Below are 11044 nucleotides of genomic sequence, written 5' to 3'. Positions count from 1 at the left end.
CCAAGTACCAAATAAATGAATTTTACACATTTCACGTTTTGATTGTTTATTATCCAGATGTACACTTTAGACATTTTGGTAAGAATGAAGCCACGTTCTTCTCTAGGGTATCCTTCTTCTGAGCTTATTTTTAACGCCCCGACTTGCTTCATTGCCTCCGGTAAACTGTAAACATGTAATTCCAAACTTTGAACAAAACTATTTTGTGCAGCAAATACTATTTAAGATGAATCTAAACTACCAAACATTAGCAATGTACAGCGGATGTAACGGTAGCTCTAAATTCGGATTTATTTTTTCGAATTTGTACAGTTGAAACTTTTTAAGGTTCGAACAAGACATTACACATCATAGGAAGTCTACAGGGTGTAAACATTAGAGCGCCCAATGTATGGCTGGTTTGTTTGTTTTGGGACACCAGAAAACCAAGTTGCGATTGTAGGTATTTTCCATGAAATGATAATTTAAACGCGACTTTTGCGCGTTTACAGTTAAATGAAGTAACATCCAAAAGTGAATTAATTTTAACGTTTCCGTGTTTTTTTCATGCTTTATACAACGTTTATTCTATAAAGGGACGATTAAATACTTGAATAGTAGGAAGTAGGCGAATACCCGTCCCGGAAAAATCATTACCGTATCCAGTAAAGGACAAATCAACTAAACGTGCCAGTGTAACATTTATCTCCGCTATAAAGGGAGAATTTTTTACGTTGTTAGGTGCAAAAAGGCTCGGTAAGCTTAATCTAAGTAGGCGATTTGGGCGTGGGCAAAAAATCAAATTGAGCAAACAAGAAGTTATACCTGAAGACGTCACTACATATCACCTTTTGCATGAAATGGTAAATCTCACCAGTACATAATATAGAAAAGCTAGAGAAAAAAATTTTAGCTTCCTTACTTACCTACTCCCTAACAAATTCGTAGAAGAAAAGGTATCCGACCGGAAGATCTATTTTACGGATCATTTCACGAACCATTATATCAGGCCGGAATAATCGCCCCTAACCAGCTTTATATCAACATGGTCATTTACAGGAGGGCATTTTTTATATGAAGTACCGGCATTATATTTGCCCAAAATCGTCCTGAAATGTTCATTTTCATGTCTACTTTCTGTCAGGAAATTTTAGTTTCCATGACAGAGACAGAGCAGACTACGTTTCCTGCCACTTGTCACTTTACCGGCCGCATTTGTGACATTTCCAAATGTCTGTAATGACTCCTATCATCACCGACAGATTGCCATTAATCAAAAGTTCTATATAAAAATTAAAATTTTATATTACCTAAAATACGATTTCGGGTAAAATTAATACAAAACTCGTCAGATATTACCTGACTCGGAAATTAAAGTACTCGACCCCAAAGTAATGTGTCATTTTCGTTTATGTAAATAACTATTGTGTAGAATTAAGGGTCGTATACCTTTAAGACAAAATCGTCCTAATAAAATAAATAAATAAATACAGAAAATTTCCTAGTGAATGAATATTTATAAGGTGTGTTTAATTTTTTACATTCAAAATTTGACCGTATATTGGTATTAGGTTTGAATTTAAAATAAGGTTAGTTTCAAAGGACCGTGGCCACGAGACAATAAATCTATTTATTTAAATAAAAATCCTACTTTCAAAAAAGTAAGCTGATTATGATCCCGAAGAAAGCAAGCGCGGAAACATTTCAAGACAATTATATTACTGTCCCACGCATCAAAAATAGTAGCTAAAATAATAATTATATAGAAGTCTAGGAGAATAGAAGGGAAGACCAGTTCGGGTTTAGGAACAATACTGGCACGCACGCTTAGGACAATGTTAAGAGTTAGAAAAATAACTTACATGGCTTTCGTAGATTTAGAAAAAGCATTCGATAGGGTTAATTGGAACACTTTAGTGAAGGAGGCTGGGACAGCATATATAAAGATAGGAAAGTAATTTACAACCTCTACGAGGAACAGAGAGCGGTGATTAACGAAGAGGGTAAGGAGGCGGAGGCCAGGGTGTAGAAGGGGGTTGACAGGGCTGCGCTTTCTCGCCGGCAATATTTAACCTTTACATAGAGGAAGCCACAAATAGAGTAAAGCAGGATTTTAGAAACGGGATTAAACGGTATGGAGGGAATACTAACTAGAGACTACAGAGACTACAGTATGAAAATCAACAAGGAAAAAACAAAAGTGCCTAATGAAATGTGCGAAAAGACAGGATAAGAAAAAGATAAAGATCGAAATAGAAAACGACACTTTAAAGCATGTAAAGGAATTTTGCTATAAGGTTACACAAGATAATCATAGTAAGAAAGATATAAAATCCAGGATAGCGCAGGCAAAAAATTTAACAAAAGTGGGACCTGCTAAGGTCCGGGATAAATAAGTAATACTTGGCCCATGGTGCAAGGAATCTCGAGATTTTCTCAATAGAATAAGCAGAAGCTTAATTGCGGAATCCGACCACAAACGCGCTAAGCAATTTTTATTCCAAAGGATATCCTTGGCTATCCAACGTGGAAATAGTGCATTCATCCTGGGCACTCTCCCAACTGAAAAACAGTTCGACGAAATTTATTTGTTATAGTTAACTATTGTTTTCTTTGTTACACAATTTTAAATATTTCGTTTAAATAAAGTTTTATATTATTAAATAATATGAATTAGGAAAATGCTATTAAAAAGTACATATGGAGTGTATAGCTCTATACGGAAGTCAAAAGTACGATAGAAGCATTCGAAATGTGGTGCTATAGAAGGATAATGAGGATTAGCTGGATGGATAGGGTAACAAGTGAAGCAGTCTTGGAGCTGGTACAGGAAAATCGGGAAATGTGGAAAATCGTACATTGTATCGTATCGTATGGCACTCCCTAGGTACAGACGTTTTCAGGTCGTATCAGAAGCCGTCTGTGTGACTTAACGACAGTCGTCGTATGACTGCCGGGACATGCCCTCCGAAGCACGGTAGTCAGGAGATGTTCTGTACCACTAAAAACTGGCAAGTTGTGGGATTCGAACTGACAACCTGTGAGGTTAAATTCCGAATCTTAACCCGTTACACAAAACTGGCGAGTGTTACAATGTTACAAGACCATCTAATGATAGCGGATATTATTTTTTGGTGTTATCAACAGCGACAATAGCAAATTCGAATATCACCTAATACTATTAAACATGTCAACATACAATTTTTTAATGTTCCAGAGACATCCTGTATAACTGTATAGGTATTCAGTAAGAATTTCAACGTTCCACAGCGTGGTGCCTATTATGTGTGCCTCGTTAATTTTACAACACAGACGACCTTTGGCATTCAAGAATATGTGCCGAAGTGATAATTTTCGATATATCATATCCATCCGTCCCAACAAATAAATCACATACATAATCAAGTTAGGTGTGAAAATCTTGGGGAACGACGCAAGAATCGCGCCTATTAGCCAATTAATTAGACAGTTCAGAATCCACAATTACCACAAAAATATTTTTCAAAATATTGTAAATATCTTTATACCGCCATAAATTTGTGAATCATTAAAAGTAACAAACGACTCCTGATGATTTCATATCCAAGGTGGTTATGGTAGCGTGAATGTTTCTCGTTAGTCAACGTTGGTATCGGTGTTTTAGTAGTTGACCCCCTGCCAATTTGAGGTGGCCAATATGATACTTCATTTAAATATAAATAAGTTCACTAAAATATAGTCCGCGCTACACTTTCGAATTTATTTTCAAAATTTATAGAAGAGCAAGTCATCCTTTTTGAAGAAGATAAAAAGAATTTAACAAAAAACATTTAAATTAAATCCACGATATAAGCGAACCCTTTTAACAAGTTCTGAACTGGATCCGCACGCAGCGAAGCACAACACGGACATGTTTAAGAATTAACAGCCGAGATTGTATTTAGGAATGTGGATGAACTGCTCTTCAGATCGTCTTTGTCCTTAACTCTTATAGATACACTGAAATTCATATATAGATACGTAAAGAAATTTTTATAATGCCACTTCATTATAATTTTTCTTCATTTGCTGTGGAAAAGTATGCTGTTCAGATAAATTGTCCTCAATTTTAGCCATAAATTTTAAGCTTCCACTTTCCTTAACAATTCCACAGGTGCATAGATGTTGGTACTTTTATTCATATACGCATAACTGCACCCATTAATTACTGTCAATAATAAAATTTTATTAGGTCTGGTTGTACAATGACGATTTATATACAAAAATGTAGAAAACGTTACGATTCTTCGCGTTTATTACGATTGCTACCTAATCGATGCAATATTGAACGATTGGAAAATTTCTGTACTAATGGCGAAGGTATTCAATTTCGTTGATTGCATCACACAGACAAAGATTCTAGTAAAATTTACCCTATCCGTCTTTTATAATTAAAGGGTTACCGGTGCTATTTTCTCGACGTGCAAATGAGACTTTCGTACTTCGAGAACCAAAGTGAGTACTTTACTCCCTCAACATTGAGAGAATTAAAAACTATTGAAAACTCCAAGGGGTTAAAGTGGAAATAAACGACGCATTGCTAAAACAAATTAAATGTACCTACGTCTTCTCAACAGTAATGGTACTGCTAATGATTACCTTCGTTTTATAATAATTTTGCCCTAATTATATTGAAATGTCAATAATCTTACCCCTAATATGCTAATACATTGGTAAACATAAATGGGAATAAGTTCCTAAGCTGAAACTCTAATATGATCAAAATAAATAAACGAACCAATTATAAAAAGCTCAAGAACTTTCCCCAGTTAAGTTTCATTAAAATACACGCCAACAATAAGAACCTTAATTTGCTACTTGAAATTCTTTACACATCACCGTAATAATTTAAAATTTTTTGAATGATAACAAAATACAAAAAATCACAATACCTTTTTTATTCCATATTATTTGGAAATGTCGAGATCCAGCGATTCCTGCGTAGTGGAAAGTTCCCCTAGGTCACGGTGAGCGCTCTTTGGTATGTGCAATTTCCTTACGGGAAAAAGGACAAACCCCAATACAGGTTGGATGCTCTCAGCTCCTTCCAAATTAAGTAGCTTTAAATCCACGATTCAGCAATTTCAGCATTCAATCGGTTCAATTCTATTAGTGGACAAGTTCGCACTTGCAATATCGATGAACTTCATAAATATGAGCGCTGTTTCAGAGAGCGCATTGCGATTTTATTTACATGGTGATTTTTTTGATGCTTTTAATAGGTACTGCAACTGTCTGTAATATACCGAAACCGCCTTAACTTCCTTCAACTTTATTGTTCTTTTAAATTACCGTAATTGAAGTTGTTTCAATATGACAAACGGATGTGCTGCGAAGAATTAGCGTGCACCGAAATGAATACGACTCACGGAACGGACTTAAAAAATTCTCTTAGAGAACTATCCGCAACTTTACTTCGCTTTATTTAGTAATTAAAAATTTTTGCGCGGACGACCGCTGTCGTTGCTCGTCAAAACGAAGCTACCGCAATACGCACGACCAGCGTCCTCTTTTCACCAATCACAACCGCCCATTCTTATCTATTTACGTTATCTCGCCTCCATGCGGACGGCACAAACACAAAATTGAAGTCTCTAACCACCTACCCTTTACTTAACAACTTCGGGCTATCGTCAATACATCGCTCGCGACTACTATAGGTACCTATAAAGCGGTACATGTGCAATTTTACACATAAATTCGAAAAATTTAAAATGCTTTGACGGGCTCCTGTTACAACAATTAGTGTATGGGTTTTTCGTTCAATATAAAGGCGCTAAAGCCAACGATGGATTTATACCGGCACTGCGGATTATCGCGCCAGCCAAATGTATTGTGCTATACAGGCTTTCCCGCAAACCGTTACTCCCCTAAAACCAGCCAGGCTCTCATTGAAAATGTGCATACCAGATAGCTATTCATTATCTATCGAAAGAAAATATTACCATGGTATCACTCTGTACTTCATTGCATTTTCGAAATGTACATGAAATCCACGTTTGATACATTTCCCCACCCCAGCATCAAAAGTTTTCAATTTATTCAAGATTTTTCACAACTTTTGACGTTTTACTGCTTTTCTGTCAACCCTGTACCTATGACTCCCTTCAAAAAGTCTTCCAAAATCCACAATACTGACTTGACGCTACATGAGAATGATCGCCTTTCTATTTGTTTTATTTAAAAAAATGAACTTTTGAATGTTTGCACCATTAGTTTCAAAACACCCTGTAGAAGAACGATGAAAATTTAAACCATTCGCATGTAGAATCACGTCAGTATAGTTGATTTTGGAAAACCTTTTTTAATTCTGATTCTGGATAGATTAGTATTAAACATGTATCATTTGTGAGTACTCTCTTCTGACACTCCGTTTTCTAAATATTCGTATTTATCACTTATGGGTGAGTTGTCGAAATTTATCATTTTTTCTTTATAAGTACTCTCTTCCGACACTCCGTTTTCAAGATATTCACACAAGAAGTTTTGGCCCCACCAATCGAAGCGCTTTGGTAGCATATATCATTTTCGCTTTGTGAGCACCGTCTACAGTCGACACTACATTCTCGAGATAATCACATTTAATCAAGCTGATGCCCATATTTTAATCCACAAGTTGATTCAACAAATTTTTCTTGATTCTTTTTATCTTTCCCGAAAAGTGGGAGGTTTTCACGAGACACCGTAAACAATGTTTAGTAATAAAACGTATAAGTTTTTATCCTCTATCGTGGTAACAAGAAAAATTATCAAAGTATCATATCATAATCTGAAAAATCACCAGGTTAGTATACCACGCGCCCAGATGTCACCGACCCCACAGCATGTAGCCCCGTCCCAAAAGTTGTTAACACTGTACACTCCTCGTCTTTCTACAAGCATTCTCATACGGGCCCGCGTTTGCTGTCAGCCAGCCAGCCGGACGGCCAAAGTGAGATTAAAAGCTTCCTTTTTACAAATAAACTTGTAAAAATGCACTAAAAAAACCATAATCCGCTACGGCACTGTAACAGAATTTTTCTTTTACAATTTAGTCGGCATTGAAATCTTGACATACCCTATACTTACGGTTGGCAACTCTGGGAAAAAAATGTAAGCATAGCCACTTACCTTTCATGTTGAAACTACGGACGTTTCGCACCACTTTCGAATTTCGATAACAATCGCCTCAGACTGAATGAGATATGAAAATGAAATTTATTACTCACGAAGTTCGGTACCGCGGAGGAAATCCAAACCGAAAAGTCAGGAAAAAGAACCTGCACAAAAAAATCTGGCACACACAAATGCAAAAAATACGACAACAAAATACAAGAAAAATACACAAATCAAACATTTCAAATTGCACAATAAAGATTAGGCATCGAAGCAAATTCAGATAAACAAATTAAAAAAAAAACACAAGAGAATTTATAAATGTACACATCTACTTAGTACATAATTACTACAAAAAAACAGCTAACACATATACGATCTAAACAGTTAGTTGAGTACCCCCTCTTCTCGTACTGCGTACGCACCGCCCGGCAGCGGGCACGAGAGAACAAGCAACATGATACAGCGAAGATTCCGAACTGTACGAGGTGCTTTCTCTACGGGATAAACTGTTAGTTGTATACCTACAAGGCAACATCAAACTGTGATTCCACGTGAATACTTAATAAAACTATACATATACATACTAATATGCAAACTAAATAAACATTAGGAAAACCCGGTACACGTGTACCCTCCTGAAGGCATCGGAATCTGGTGGCCGACACTGCCAATCTTCGTTTGGTGTAGTAGGCGTTGAAAAAATATCAAAATAATTCATCGATGGTTAAACGATATATTAAAGAATCTTATTTTGCAATACATCGTTGTTTCCGTAGTAAAAAATGGTATTCGGTACAGTATGTACCTATCTTGTTTCCGGTCCAAATAAAAATATGAAGTTGATGATGATTTCTTAAAGACGAAACGTCGGAATGAAAATTTGTCGGCATCTTCTAGCGCTTAAAAATGTTATTAATTTTTTGATATCTGTTCAAATAGGGCCAGAAAAAATAAAACGAATATGGGTAATCTCGGATTTCTTCGGAACTAATCGGAATTTCCGAATTTTTAATACATCGTTTTGCTAAGCCCTAAAATACGCAACTTTTTCTAATTTAACTTAGTGTATCTCTTATAGTTTCCGATTTGCCCATGCTTTCATTATCTTGGACACGCCGTATGTTATAATTTCCATAACACTTGTAATGTCCAATTGTAAAATGAATAAGGCACCATGTTGGTCTTCCCGATCTACTGGATGTGTTTACAGAAATTTGTAAGTTTTACACATTATAACTTGTTAAATTTACTCGTTAACTACCTAGTGGGTCCACTGAGGAAGGACAGCGTACGAAATATCTCAGCTACTGAAGGAAGTTTTCTTTTTGGTGGGCCTATACACCCTGCCGGCATTCAGTTATTAATTAATAACGCAGTGAATAGCAAAGCATGCTCTAACTAATCCATTGTTAAAGAACAATTTTGAAACTCGTACGACAAATTAATTATCCCAAAAATTAAGAAAACGATTGTTTACAAAGGATTACCTATAAATTAATTACAAGGTGCACGACAATAACGGTTACGTCAAAATCGTTCACCCACGGTTCCACAAACTATGCCACCCGTATTCATATTTATACAACGTAAATAGTATTTAAATAGTTCAAAGCAGTATTTTTCTAGTCAATTTACTAACCAACAGGGGTCTAATTAAGAAATAAGATTTAAGTGATCTATACGCACAACCTGGTTTTCTCGCTTGATTAATTTTAATTTCGAGATGCGTTATAATTACCATTATTAAAACTGCAGTCGCCAATAAAATTCGGGCGTAATAAACCGCAATTTATCTTGTTTAAAATACGCATCGGCTTTAAGGTAACGTTACAACAATCGAGAAAAATTAATGATAAATGATCGATAATATTGGTATGTAAGTCGACAAATTGTGCTGGTATTTAAATCAGTTTAGCTCCATATAAGTAGCAGGGAAAAATTTAATATTTATTACAACAAAAGGAGCTACTTATGTAATTATGGGCACTAAAAAAAGTTTTAAATTATCGGGTGTCAATTAATAAATGATGGACATTTCATGTTTGTGGGCCAACGCCTTTGCAAATTTAGGTAATTACACGATAAATTGTTTTTAGACAGATTGCTCCAGTGTACTTTTTTCCTAAGCACTAATTAATATTTTTCAACGCAGACTTTCTATTTTGAAATTCAAATCTCTTTGTATAATGCAACGCCACGGGAGGTGGAATTAATTTCTTACTCTTTGCTATAATTTTTTGATCGTAAATAGTTGCTTGGAAAATGACATGTATCAGTTATGGCTATCAAGATTTTGGAATATTTTCATGTGTGTGTGGCGGCTGACAAGAAGCAAGACCAGCGCCTCTCCTGACGAGTTTGTAAATTTAATCCTTTGTTTGTGCGCCAGAAACTTCTCAGACCGTCTTTCGAATTATCAATCATCTTGAAAGATGACATAATGCTAATTTTATTTTGTTCAGTTTTTATATTCAATAAATGCGCGCTGATTTGATTTTGAATTCTATGTATATGAGAGGTTATAAAACAGTTAACGACGTTTTTATCTGGGATATGTATCGTTATTTTACTAAAGAGGTAGAAGGTAGCGTAAACTATATACATAACTAAATACATTCATCTGCTGCCCATGGAGTTTTTCTTATGAGTATATGCAGCACGTAAAAAATAGTATCTCTTTGTCCAAAGTAGAAGGATTGCAAATCATTTATTGAAAAATTTCCTTATATAAATATTTATTAACGATACATCGATTTGGCTGTCATCGGTCGTATATTTGGAATATTGAATTAATGGTGGAAATATAGGAACGAGTTGTTAAAAAATACTTCATTAGCATAATTTCAAAGGGTATATGACTGACCTGGCAAGCTTTTCAAGGGTTTGTAGGGCGCACAAAAGGAATATAACGCTAGCCAATTGTTCCTTTAAATTAACAATATTGTCCGTTCGTCATACTACTGTTGATCTAAAACACACATTTTAAAGTGTTGACTCGCAAACGGCGAAATATTTCGTCTATTACCAGTCCACGTATTTCGCTGCTATCTTTTGGGAACCGCTATTAATATGAAATTTTGGTAAAATTTGAGTACTACCACCGCTATCTAAAGAAGCTACCGGTGAACAGGAAGGGCTAATGAAGAGGGATCTTTAAAAGGTACTTCATTGGCTAAGCACAACTATTGAAAAGATTATAAATTTATCTTGAAATCCTCCATTACACGATGGTTGCACATTGATTGTGTTCAATAACTCGTTTATAAAGAGTCTACCTGCCTAAAAATTGTAAGCACACAAAATACTCGGGCTCCCGTTACAGGACTGACAACGAAATAATCATTTTTTCAATTTCCAACGTCTTGGGTATGCTTTCACACTCCAAATTTTTCCAAATTCTAATTCATTGAACATTTTTCATAAGAAAATTGCTTCACCTAATATTCAAGGAACTCCTAGAGAAACCTGTTTCAGAACTGTTTCCTCCTTCACGTTCTTATCTTGAAACTAATTAGACTCTTTTTTTAAAACACACATACGATTGTTAGTGCCCAACGTTTCACCTTTCCAAGAAAAACGAAAAAGACCCAAAATATTGTGAAGTGGGCACACATGACTCGTTTTTAAAGAAGAGTGCTCAATCTGACGTGTCCGGAAAGGTGCTAAAGGCAATAATAAAGAATAGACTACAAGAGCTACAACATAGTCCCCACTAAAGTCAGTACGGATTTAGAAAGGGTAGGCCGACTCTAGACGTCGTGTCACCACGCGTAAAGCATTGGAAACCTCAAAGAGCGAATTGCGGAAAGCATCACAGGGCGAAGTGCGTAATGATCACATACTCGGTCCCGTGGGAAGCTTAGTAAAGGTACTCAAAATCGTTAAACATAGGATCGAAAAAAAAACAAATTAGGCAGTTGAGTGTACGCATATACAGGGTGGAACTGTG

This window comes from Photinus pyralis, unplaced genomic scaffold, assembly GCF_008802855.1.
Source record: "Photinus pyralis isolate 1611_PpyrPB1 unplaced genomic scaffold, Ppyr1.3 Ppyr1.4_LG1, whole genome shotgun sequence".
NCBI lineage: Eukaryota > Metazoa > Arthropoda > Insecta > Coleoptera > Lampyridae > Photinus > Photinus pyralis.
Note: the sequence above shows the minus strand (reverse complement) of the source record.